This window comes from Arachis ipaensis, chromosome B7, assembly GCF_059453495.1.
Source record: "Arachis ipaensis isolate K30076 ecotype BB chromosome B7, ASM5945349v1, whole genome shotgun sequence".
Lineage (NCBI taxonomy): Eukaryota > Viridiplantae > Streptophyta > Magnoliopsida > Fabales > Fabaceae > Arachis > Arachis ipaensis.
In genome coordinates, this window is record NC_142442.1 from 5,169,428 (window position 1) to 5,183,014 (window position 13,587).

A 13,587-nucleotide genomic window follows, 5' to 3' on the forward strand; every position below is an offset into this window, starting at 1 on the left:
TTATACAATACAGATCTAAATTTACAGAGATTCTCGTAGAGTAGCTTTCCTTGCAACACGTGTATTTTGTGGAGCAGTTTGGCATGCAGTGCTGGCGCAGAAAATTGGCTTAACTAATTGGCTAGGCATAAGCGATTTTCTTTCTTAACGCAGGAGAAGGGGGTACAAAGAAGGGTGTGAACCTACAAACAAGTGGAATAATATTTTTCTTTTTTTTTTTATAGTGTAAAACCTAAAATTTAAAGAAAAATATTTGTTGTTTATTCTAATTCTTAGTAAAAACTTGAAAGTAGAAATAGATAAAACACTAATAGTTGAACCAAATAAGTATATTAAACAAGGCTTGGTTTTGTCTAAGATATCTTGTGTGATCATATGTAATTTTAAATATTTTAATTTTGAATTTTTTTCTGTCAAGATTTTTGTTTTTTTAATTATATTATTTTTATTTAAAAAGTAAAAAAAAAAACTTCACTTTATTTTAAACAAGTAACATGTTTTTAGAAAAGTCAAATTCAAAAAGGTTTTAATAAAGAGAAAATGATGCTTTTCTCTTGTAAGATATTTAAATATTCAAAAATATTATTTATATACTAAAATTAGTCATTAAAATTAGTCATTATATATTTATATATAAATATATTATTTATTTTACTTTCAATATATATTTTATATTTTAACATATATTTTATATTAATAGCTAATTTTAGTGTACATCTAATATGATTATTAAATGATATATTTTTTTCTATAAAAATTAAATAACATTTATTTTAGTCTCTTTGATTAAAATTCACTTTTATAACTAACATTTATATGATTAATAAAAGATTTCAAATAAAAAAATTAACTATCCAATTTTATTTAACTTTTTTTAATTACTTTGAACTTTTTACAAATTATAAAAAGTATAATTCAGAGTGCACTATATTAGCTATAATTTTCACCGTAATAAATTGTATTTAATGAGTTAAAAAAATAAATTAAAAAAAATTCTCAATTTGTCATGTCAATCTTATTATTAAATGTATTACCTCAATTTTTATATAATACTGGTGTATGTGCTCGTGTAATGTACGAAAAATATTTAATTTTTTATTTATATTTAAAGTATTTTTAATAAAGTGATTTATATGGTACAGAAATATTTTTATAGAGATAAAATAAAAGCAAGATTGACACATAGCAAAAAGAACAAGGGACAGATTTCTAAGTCACAAAGTAGAAGTAGATGGCTCCATAGTTGAGCTGTGCAGCGCATGAAAGATATGTTAGAAGAATGAGAATATGAGATCACGTCATTAGTAGGTGGAAAACAGTGCTATAATAACATTAAAATATAATAATATATAAAAAAATAATCATAACTGTTTAACTATAATAATATAGAATATATATGAACTAAATATATTCTAAAATGTATAAAAATAATCATTAAATATATTCTAACATGTAAAACAAACGTCAAAGCTAAAATAGCAAATAAATACAAGTATAAAATAGGAAAGTTTGAAATTTATAATTAATCCAAGAATATAAATTTATATATAAAAAAATAATTACAGATATAAAATAGAAAAATTTAAAAGATATAATTAATGGCTATAATTAATATAATTTTTGAGTTAGATAATATTTTGATTTATTTAATTTTGTTTTGTTTTTTTTTTTATAAAAGATTAATTCAAATGGTATCACAACAAGAAAATTTTAAGAGTATAATTAGGGGTGACAACACTACTCGAATTCGCGGGTATTCACTCCCGTCCCTACTCCCGCTCTAGACGAATTTTTAGTGGAACGGTGCGGGACAGGGTCAAGTTTAAGTAATACTTGCTCCGGTATATATATATATATATATATATATAATCTATTTAAAATAAATTATTAATAATATTGTATCATATTTAAATTTTTATCTTAATTTATATTATGTATGTAATCATAGTTATATAAATTTTAAAATATAATTTTATTTGTTGGATTTTAATAATTATAGGAACGAGTAGGGATGGAGTGGATACCCGTAAAGCGGGTTAGGGTTTAACATTTTACTATCTATGGGTAGAAGTGGGACAGATTTTATGCGGGTTATTGTAGGGTGGAGCAAAATCGATTAGGGCGAAAATCCTCCCTTACCCGTTCCACTGCCACTCCTAAGTATAACGGCTGACACAAATAGGCACAATGCTAAACAAGCACGGTGGAGAAGAAGACTGGTTATTGGACAAAAAAAAAAGGATATCATATTCTGATTTCATAGTGATGTATTCCAGAGGTTTGAAACAATTCTATTTACTTGAAGACATAGATTAAATTTTTTGTTATTTAAAAAAACAAGGATGCTACACATCCATGTAACTATGTAATCAAGTTGGCCCAACACTAAAAAAATCCAATACCATTAAATGAAACGTGAAATACACGCGCCCAATACACACGAAATCGCCCTTGCCCGACGCTTCTTCTCTTCTCCCCCACGCTTCTTCTTCTTCTTCTTTTCTCCCCCACGCTTCTTCTTCTTCTTCTCACACTTGTTTACACACGGAGCTTCTTTCTTCTTCTTCGCCTTCTTCTTCCTCCTTCTTCTCCTCCTTCTTTTTCGCGTTTCTTCTTCTTTACGTGTTTTCTCCTTATCGTCGTTCTTTTGTTGTTGTTGTTGCTGTATTTTTTTTTCTTTTTCTCTTTCTTTACGTTGCAGGCTTGCAGCAGAAAATTTACGTTGAGCAGAGCTTTAAATTGTAGCACGTTATATGTAGCACATATATGACAAACGAATGAGGGGTGGGGGACGCGCATGTGGAGAAAATCACTTGGTTAACAACCATGTAAAAAATACATGGATGCTGAGCTTTTCCGTTAAAAAAAATAGGTACACACATTTTCTAATAAAAATTAAGACATTAGTTTATTGTATATTATATATATATTTTAATTATTTTAATTATTTTGTGAATTTCTTTGTTATGTACTTTTGGTTAGTATTCACATTAATAAAAAAATAAATTGAGCTTAATTTAAAGTTAAATATATTAATTTTTATTAAAAATATTTTAGATATAAATAAAAAATTAAATATTTTTTGTACACGGGTACATACACAAGTATACACCAATATTATGTAAAAATTGAGGTAATACATTTAATAATAAGACTGACATGACAAATTGAGAATTTTTTTAATTTATTTTTTTAACTCATTAAATACAATTTATTAATATAAAAATTATAGCTAATATAGTGCATTCTGAATTATACTTTTTATAATTGGTAAAAAGTTCAAAGTAATTAAAAAAAGTTAAATAAATTTGGATAGTTAATTTTTTTATTTGAAATCTTTTATTAATCATATAAATGTTAGTTATAAAAGTGAATTTTAATCAAAGAGACTAAAATAAATGTTATTTAATTTTTATAGAAAAAGAATATATTATTTAATAATCATATTAGATGTACACTAAGATCAGTTATCAATATAAAATACATATTAAAATATAAAATATATATTAAAAATAAAATAAATAATATATTTATATATAAATATATAATGACTAATTTTAGTGTATAAATAATATTTTTGAACATTTAAATATCTTACAAAAAAAAGCATCATTTTCTCTTTATTAAAACCTTTTTGAATTTGACTTTTCTAAAAACATGTTACTTGTTTAAAATAAAGTGACGTTTTTTTTTTACTTTTTAAATAAAAATAATATAATTAAAAAAACAAAAATCTTGACAGAAAAAAATATTCAAAATTAAAATATTTAAAATTACATATAATCACACAAAATATCTTAGACAAAATCAAGCCTTGTTTAATATACTTATTTAGTTCAAGTATTAGTGTTTTATCTATTTCTACTTTTAAGTTTTTACTAAGAATTAGAATAAACAACAAATATTTTTCTTTAAATTTTAGGTTACACTATAAAAAAGAAAAGAAAAATATTGTTCCACTGTTTGTAGGTTCACAGAACTTTTTCTTTTTAATATTGTATTACTAGAGGTGAAATCCTTTATCATGAACCAAATTGTGTGTTGAACACAACTATGGCCATTTACAAAACGTCAATGACGTTTTGTGTTTCTTCAATTAAAATAATATTTTTCTAACAAAACGTCAGCGACGTTTTGTGTTTTAATAATTAAAATAATATTTTTTTTATTACAAAACGTCAGTGACGTTTTGTTCTTTGATGATTAAAAAAAATTTTTTATTACAAAACGTTAGTAACGTTTTGTGCTACTACCACAACCCTGTAGAACACCAAAATCATCAAATATTTTTGTATTTCACATTAAAATTATCCATATATAAAAATTTTAGCCTAGGTTCACACCCTTCTTTGTACCCCTTCCCCTGCGTTAAGAAAGAAAATGCTTATGCCTAGCCAACTAGCTAAGCCAGCGCTGCATGCCAAGTTGCTCCACAAAATGCACGTGTCGCAAGGAAAGTTACTCTACGAGAATCTCTGTAAATTTAGATCTGTATTGTAGTGTGCACCATGTTTTAGTGGCCGTAGCATTGTGGATGTTCCTTCCTCAATTCAAATGGCACTAATTCAAATTTAATTGAATTTTATTTTTTGTAGATATAGATCACATCAGTAGATCTATTTTTTATAATTAATTTAAATCGTATAATATGTTATAATATTATTATTTTATTATTATATTTATAATTATATTTATAATATGTTTAATTTTTTTATATATTTTTATATTATTCGTATTATTATTATTTAATAAATATTTTATATTTAAAATATTATTTATTTATTTTAATTAATTTATAATTTTATTTCTATTGTTATGTTATTGTTATCTTTTTAAGATATTATTGAGACTTATTATGTTATTGTTGATTATTTAAAATTTAATGTTGAGACTTGTTATATGTATTAAATTTTTTTAATTTATAAAACCGTAAATCCAATCCGATCCAAACCGCTTGAAATTAGATCAGATCGGATCGGGAATTTTTTTAAAAAACATCCAATCTAAACCGCACCACAAGTAAAATTAGTGTTCGGATCGGATGAGTTTTTTACTCAAAACCGATCTAAACCGCACCGCGAACACCCTTAATTAACAATAGCTAGATGTTCAATTCACTAAAGGTGCATATGGTTAAGATTTAAGAGGTAATTTGGGGTGGAGTATTTTTTTATTTTATTGGATCAATTGTAGAGCCCATTATTCACATTATTTAAAAGAGTCATTGACTACCTAACAAAATCGCTCTAATTTTACACAAACCTAACTTAGTTCTCAATATTACGCATGTATTTGGCTTAGCGTTTGGAGTATTAACTTTACGTTTAGTTTTTTTGAAAGTTTTATTTTTTAGTTTGATTGTTTTTTCTTCTTCTAAACGCAAACGTGATTTTACTCTCCAACCCAGGTTTATCTAGGGGTGGCAAGCAGGGAAATCCGCCCCCACCCCGCCGAAAGCCTGCCCCGCCCCTCCCAGTAAGTCGGTCCTAAAATCTCACTCCGCCTCGTCTAACTGCGGTATGGCAGGCTAAATCCGTCAAGTCTCCTCTTTTTTTATGTGCTACACATACAAGTCATTTTGGTTTACAAGTCATACAAATCGAATCAAACCCAACAAAAAGGACACTCTTGCATACGAGCGTGTCAACACGCGCGCTACTCAATGGTTTCCATAACGAGCTTCGCGTTCCTCCTCCTCCTCTTCCTTCTTCTTCTCTTTCTTCTTTGCGTTTCTCTTCCTTTTTCTTCACGTGTTTCATCTTCATCGTTTTTTTACTACTGTTGTTGTTGCTGTATTTTTTTCCTCGTTCTCTTTCTATTGATTTTGCAACATTATGTATTTTTTCTTTTTTGTTTGATCTTTTTCTCCTAAAAAAATTATGATAATACACCCAAATATCTTCGTGTTACATCCAAATTTGCTGCAAATACAGAAAAAAAATTTCTCTAATGCTACATTTTTTTCTTTATTTTTCTTTCTTTCTTTTAATTAAATGAATGTAAGTTCATCCTCTTCCAAGTAATTTTACAGCATTATGTGTTTCTTCTTCGTGCTTATTTGGGCGCCATGATCTTGATAAAAAATATCTTTTTTCAATGAAAAAAGATTTTTTTTTTATTTTTTCGGGTGTTTGGCAAATTTTTATTAGTAAAAGTAAAAACACTAGAAAAATTAAAAAAACATCTTTTTTGAGAAACTGTAATTTACATCTTTTTTTAAAAGATCTGTTTTCCTTAAAAAAAAGATATTTTTCATATAATAAATAAACAAAAATGTACTTTTATATTGTTATACATAAACATAATTTATAGATAAAAATATCTTTTTACATGAGATACCCAAACATAAAATTGATTTTACTTTTTCACAAGATCTTTTAAAAAAAGATAATTCAAAAAAGATCTTTTCTTAGAGCTCATCCAAACAAACCCTTCTTCTTTGTTTGATTTTTTTTGTTTTTATTCTTATTAAGAGAGTAAAACAAGAAGAAACTTGAGAAGGTAAAACAAAAAGGAAAAATTAATAAGAAAAAAAATAGCAAAAGATGAGAAGGAGGAAGAGGAAGAGTTTTGAATTATGCAGAACTTATCAGAATAAAAATGCACCCAAATATCTTCGTGTTACACCCAAATATGCTGCGAACCTCGGGGACGAAGGAGAACTATGGGCGCAGATTCTGGGGCTGTGTTTACTATGGGGTTTGTTTTTCTTTCTTTTCTTCTGAGTTGAGTTATTTGGGTTGAGGACTGGAGAGTGAAGACGGTGATTATGTGTAGGTGCATGAAGGCTGCAACTTCTTTCGTTGGGCAGAGCCAGAGACAGAGGTGAAAAATCTAGAAATTGCAAGGATGAAGAAGAAGGTTGCTTCCCTGAAATCAAGGACGAAAGCGGCAGAGTGGAAGTTAATGGTCGTTGCTGTGTTAGGGTTTGTTGGGTGGGCTGGGTTCATGTATCTGCTGCTGCAGAATTTTTCTATGTCTAGGCCTAAGTGTGTAATTCCATTGAACCTGGTATGAAAAGGGTGTTTGGGTATGATGATGTTGTTGTTGTTGATAAATTCTTTTAGGGTTGGTTTTGTTGAATGTGGTTTGGTGAAAAGTGTTTTGATGGTAAGTTATTAGGTGACAATTATGTACCTGGTATGAATGTGTTCTGTTGAAATGGTTCTCAACATGTATAAATGACAATTATGTATGCATGGTTGGTTGTTGTAATGTGAGTATGATTTCTGCTTGGTAAATACATGTTTTCCATTACTGACTAATTTTCTAACAATATAACAAAATTGAATCAAAGACAACCTCAACTAAATATGGTAAATCATAGTAACATATATAATAAAAAGTGTTTTAGACACAGAGGTAATCCCAAAAGGGTTGGCTGGTCCAATCCAGCAATCAAGTACAACACATAGATGCTCATAGGCAAAATATCACCAAAAAAAAGGAGCTAACAAGTCATACTGCACTTTTCCGGCAAAGTTTACATAAACATAACCCAAAATAAGACAACATGCACAAAATACAATCATGACAATAGGATGCTAATTTTTCCATTTTCCTAAAGCATTTCCCATTTTCTTGGAGGCAACTTTGCCATTAACTTCAGTTTCTTTGGAGAAATGTGAGGTGCTCCAGAAAGCCTGGCAGAGAAGTGACCAACAGGTTGACTTGAAGATGTGGTAAGGGTAGGCTGAGATGAAGGAAGAGTTCTGGTGGCTTGCTGTGAGGAGGATGAAGGAGGTGCTGAACTTGTTGGGCTGGGAACCTTGTTGGGCTGTGGAGCAGGTTGGGTTGAGCACTTGGGCTTAGAAGTCCTCTTGGGCCTGCCTCTAGGCCTTTTGGCAGTGCTGCATTGTTGGATTGGACTGCAGATGGTGGCTGTGTTGCTGAAATAGCTTTTCTCTTGACAGATTGCTTGGGATTGGGATGGGAAGAGGCAGTCTTCCTTCCTCCCTTGGCAGCTAGATGGTTTGATTTGGTGCTTCCCTTCTGCTGCTTTCCTTTGTTCTTTGACTGCTGGGCCACACAAACATATACAATTTTATAATGGGATAGCAATAACATATGACAAACCAATTAATAGAAGGAAGACAAATTAAAAATCATACCAACTCCTCAATAGGTTTAGGGCATCTGCTTTTGTTGTGCCCAACAGAACCACACAGAGAGCACCTTTGTTTCTCTCCCTTCCTTGATAGGTGAGTGCGGCTGCTCTGTTCTTCATCTCCAGCAGCTGCTCTCCTCTTTTTCATTGGCCTGTGACTAGGCTTTCGATAGGGGGGAGGCATAACATCAGGGTGTGAAGTTCTCTCCCAAAGATCTACTCCATTCAAGGGATGTATGATTGAGTCATAGCACCTCATGTGAGCTTCTTTCTTATAACACCCAGCCACAAAAGGTTCTAAGTCAAGTCCCTTGAACTTGATGCAACTGATAGCATGGACACAGGGTATGCCACTCATCTGCCACATTCTACATGAACATTCATGGGATCCTAAGTCGACCGTAAACTTGTCTAAACCGTTCATCACTTCATACTTCGAGGCTGCAGACCAGTATGGCCGCCAATCCCCAGCTGACCTAGATCTCTTCTCCAACCTGAATCTAATCCTAGGTAAGATTGTCCTTGAATAATTATGTGCAAGTTCCCTATTTTCTGCCCACCTAGTCATTTAACCCTGATTTCCTCTAACATGGTGACTATAGGCTTCTCTCTGGCATCAACAATGGCAGAATTAAAGCTCTCGGACATGTTATTAACCAATGTATCTACCTTAGAGTTATAGGTGAACCTAGATCTAGACCAAGGTACCTATAGGCTTCCTGATTCACAGCTTTCAACTCGGCCATGTGCCTCTCCCAATCCCTCCAGTGAGTTGCCTTAGCACACTTCCACATTAGTTTCTTCAATTGTAACCCTGGAAACCTTTTTCCGAAGTTGCTGTACAAGTGTCTCACACAGAATCGATTATCCACACCAGGTATAACCTCCTCATATGTTGGCAACAAACCCTGCACGCATGAAATCAAGGAACTTGTAATTAGGGAAAATTGAATGGATGTCATTCATGTTGTAAAATTAGGAAAATTTGCTTACTTTTTGTTGGTCAGACATGAAGGTAGATCTTCCCATCTTATCCAGCCCAACATCATATGCAAGATGACTTAGAAACCAACTCCATGAGTCTTTCGTCTCGGCCTCGACAACCGCATATGCAATCGGCAGCATTTGATCATTGGGATCCCAACCAATTGCAGTGAGCAGTTGTCCTCCCTGGGGTGTCTTCAAAAAGTAGCCATCTAGGCCAATGAAATCCCTGCAATGCTGGAAGCTCTGCTTGCATGCTTCCAAGCACACATAGATCCTCTGAAAGATGCAGTAAGTGGTCCTGGATGATGCTGGTGCTTCATTATCAAGATCTGGGGACCTCTGCACTTGTATGCAAACTGAGGATCCTGGATTTGCCCTCATCAGCTCCTGTCCATAATCATAAATTCTTTTATACTGCTCTCGGAAGATTCCCTGAATTTGATCAAGTGCAATATGCTTGATCTTAGTTGCCAATGACTTAGTGACAGTCAAGTTCCATTTCTTCTGTGCCTTCGTTACCAACTCCCTTATTTTCACCTTCGGATTTGATTCAACCTTCTTCTTAAACGCATTGCCGAGCCATTTCGAGTGTAAGATCCCCACCCTGTGTGCTTGTGTGCATGTGTGTGTCAAGTTCATGCTGCATAGCTGCCAAGTTTCCTCACCTCTGATTTTTGCAGCATACACCCAAAAAGGACAATCACCCGAACAAACAGCCCTAACCCTCTGCAAATCACACTTCCTAAACCTGATTGACCTTGCCGTATGCACAGCATACGCAGTTACAGTGTCCTTGAACTCCTCCCGAGATCCATACAGTGTGCCAACTTCCCATTTGTATTGACTCATATCTTTTTGAAGCTTGTTAACTGGAAATCTGAAACTCTCATGCTCCGAATCAGACCCATCAGCCCCAACCTGGTGATCGAAATCTAAGTCATCACTGTCTCCTCCCTCATCCTCTTCAAACTGCTCAGTTGCTCCAGCATTCTTTTTCACAACCCTAGGTTTTTTACTCATCACATTCACATGTTGAAACCCACTTACCTCAAGATCAAGCTCATCGTCACTATCAGTAAAGTGCACATCATCTTCACGATCGTCCTCTTCCCCAGATGGATTATACTCTGAATCGAGACTGTTACTATCACTAGAGTGGTCATACTCAACTTCATTGTCGTCCTCTACCCCAGAGTAAGCAGCAAATGGTTCAGATTGCTTTGGCCCCTCATCTACTCCACCATACAGAACCAGCTCTTGCCCCTCACTAATGTCACCCATCCCATCTTTATCCCCAACATCAATGTAGCCATCATCAGGAAACAACTCTTCGTCCTGAACCTTATGGACAACATACAACTCTACATGGTCTCTCAACTCTGCTATTCAACACATCTCAATGGAATCCGCATCAGTTTTAAACAATTTCAGATTTTTTTCCATGTCTTCAACAACTGGATCCTTGAACCACAACGATGGAATATTCTCCTTGACGTAACCAAGTTGCTTTAACTCAGCATACGCTTCAAATACAGACCACCGATCACCATCAATCTCTTCTATCACCATTGTTTCTCCTCCCACATACTCTATTGGACCGTTCTTATACGTAAACCATCCTCCATGGTAGACCTTCACTTTAAAATAACCCATCGTCTTCTACAACACCCTGAAACAGAGTACAACAACACATAGAAATTAATATAAAAGATGAAACACACGTACCTTCCTATTTCACACCGATGCTAATCCCTACTCCCCACACACATGGCCTCATTTCAACGATAAACAGACCACCAAACCCTAAGTAATCTAACCCGACACTAACCACTGCAGCGAGAGCTACCTTACTGAAAAGAAGGAAGAAAATCATACCTACGCAAACGCTATCAGTAATGCTTCAGCGACTCTTCACGTCCCTTCCTTCCAGTTCCTCGATCTCGCCTCCTCTCTTCAGTTTCAGTCCATCAACATCTACGGTCCTTTCCGATTCTTGGTTAGGGCTCAATGTAATGGATTTGGTTTAGTGTGCGTTGTGAATAAAGGGTGCTGTTATAAACGTTAAAGGTTTTTCATCCAAGTGAAGAAATCAAGTGTTTCGCGCGAAATGAAAAGGGTAGAATTGTCATTAAAAAAAAATTTTAATTAGAAAAGACGAAGTTAAATACAAATGCAACATTAAGGACGATTTTAAATCCAAAATTAGAAGAGGAACGATTTCGATTCTGGCACAAAACTTTTGGGACCAAAATCGTACTTATCCCTTAACATTACTTTGATGCAAAGACTAAAGTCAAACAAAATAATTATAGAAATTAAATTTAATCCAATAAATATTTTTGTGAATGTTTGAACTTCAACCAAAGTAAAAGAAAACTTACAATATTTTCAGGATAAAAAAATGAAAAAATTCTATTTAAACAACCAAATCCTATTACTACAAAAAATAAGTCATACATTTTTTTTATGTTTTTCAAAAAAAGGTTTTATAATTCTCTCTATGTATATATAAAAGCACTATTAACATAATTAGTTGAAATTGACCTTTCAAAAAAAACTATTATGAAACTTTATATATATATATATATATATATATATATATATATATATATATATATATATACACACGTTATCGGTGACAAATTTAAAAGATTTTGTAATCAACTTATGTTAATCACTATTATATATTATTTAAAAAATATTCAAATTCCAGTAGAAATACTTGCTTCCATAATTTATGATTATGTTAGGTGTATATTAAAATTAAGGGGTAAGTACGATTTTGGTCCCTTAAGTTTAGTGCCAGAATCGAATTCGTCCCTCTTGTTATTTTGTCATTAAAATCGTCCTTAATGTTTTTTTTCGTATTAAAATCGTCCTTTTCAATAAATTTTTTTATTTTATTCCTAAACTACCCCTATCCTATTTTAATAATAAAAATTATAAAATTAAAAAAAAAAAAGAAAACGCGTAAAAACGCGTTGGGGGTGGGGGAAGAAAAGGGTATACGAAGGGGGGAGGGGAAGGGGGAAGGGGGGAGGGGGACGGCGCCAGGGAGCCTCCGTCGTCGCCGCCGTGACCTCATCGTCGCCGCCGCCTCTTCCAGAACTCTGATGATGATGACGATGAAGAGAGAAGAGAAGCCGCCGTCCCGCCGCCGCAGTCTCGCCGTCCCGCCGCTGCAGCCGCTGCCTTTCTTCGAACCAGATCTGTTCTTTGTGCTTTGAATTTATGTTTCTCTGTGTTTGTCTGTTTCTGTTTCTTTGGCTTTGTGTTTCTCTGTTTCTGTTTGGGGGTGGGGGGAAGGGGAGGCGGGACTGGCGATGGGGGGTGGCGGTGAGGGTGGGGGTGGAGGAGTGGGATGGGTTGTGGTGGTGCCGTGGGTTGTACGGGTGGCGGTGAGGGTGAGGGTGAGGGTGCGGGGTGGGGGTGGTAAGGGTGCACGGTAGGGGCGGGGGTGGGAGGGTGGGGATGTCGGGGTTGTGTGGGGTGGCGGTGAGGGTGCGGTGTGGGGGTGGGCATGGAGGTGGGAGTGATGGGTGTGGCGGTGCAGTGAGTTGTGGGGGGGTGGCGGTGAGGGTGCAGGGTGGGGGTGGGAGTGGTGGGGTGGGGATGTTGGTGGTGGTGTTGGTGGAGGTTGTGGCGGTGGTGTTGGTGGAGGTTGTGGCGGTGGTGTTAGTGTTGGTGGTGGTGGTGGTGGAGGAGGTAATTATGTTGGTAGTGGTGAGGGTATTTTTGTCCAAAAAAAATAAAAAGGACGATTTTAATACGAAAAAAAACATTAAGGACGACTTTAATGGCAAAATAACAAGAGGGACGAATTCGATTCTGGCACTAGACTTAAGGGACCAAAATCGTACTTACCCCCAAAATTAACTATCAATATTAAATATATATTAAAATATAAATATACATTGAAATTAAATTAAACCACACATATTATACACAAATATATTGGTGGCTGATTTTAGTATACGAATAATATTTTTAATTCACTAAATAATCTAGCTGGACACCTGTCACTTAAGCTGTGTTTGTTATAGGGACACAAAGATGCAAAATTATATTTAACAAACAAAAACATTGTATGCAGAGATACTGAATTAATATATTTTGTATTCACAAAAGACACAGAGACACTAAGAGACAACTTATTATTTATTTTTTTTATTATTTTTGTTAATTTTTTATAATTATATTTTTCTTCCCAAATTTTTTGAATGAAAAAAATGAAAATAAATTGAACATTTATAATTTATTCTAGTTTATTACCAAACAAAATATAAGAATATTAATTTTTGTGTTTCTATCCTTTATATTTTTTATCATTGTCTTATCTTATCATATTTTTAGAACTAGTATTATAACTTTCCTTTTTTGGTCTTGAGCTTGACTTATAACTTCTATTGGTTCATTTTGTAGGTTTTATTTTGGACATGTGTTCATTTCGTAGGTTTTTTTTTTTTTTTGTCGGGGATTCCGTAGTTTAGTTG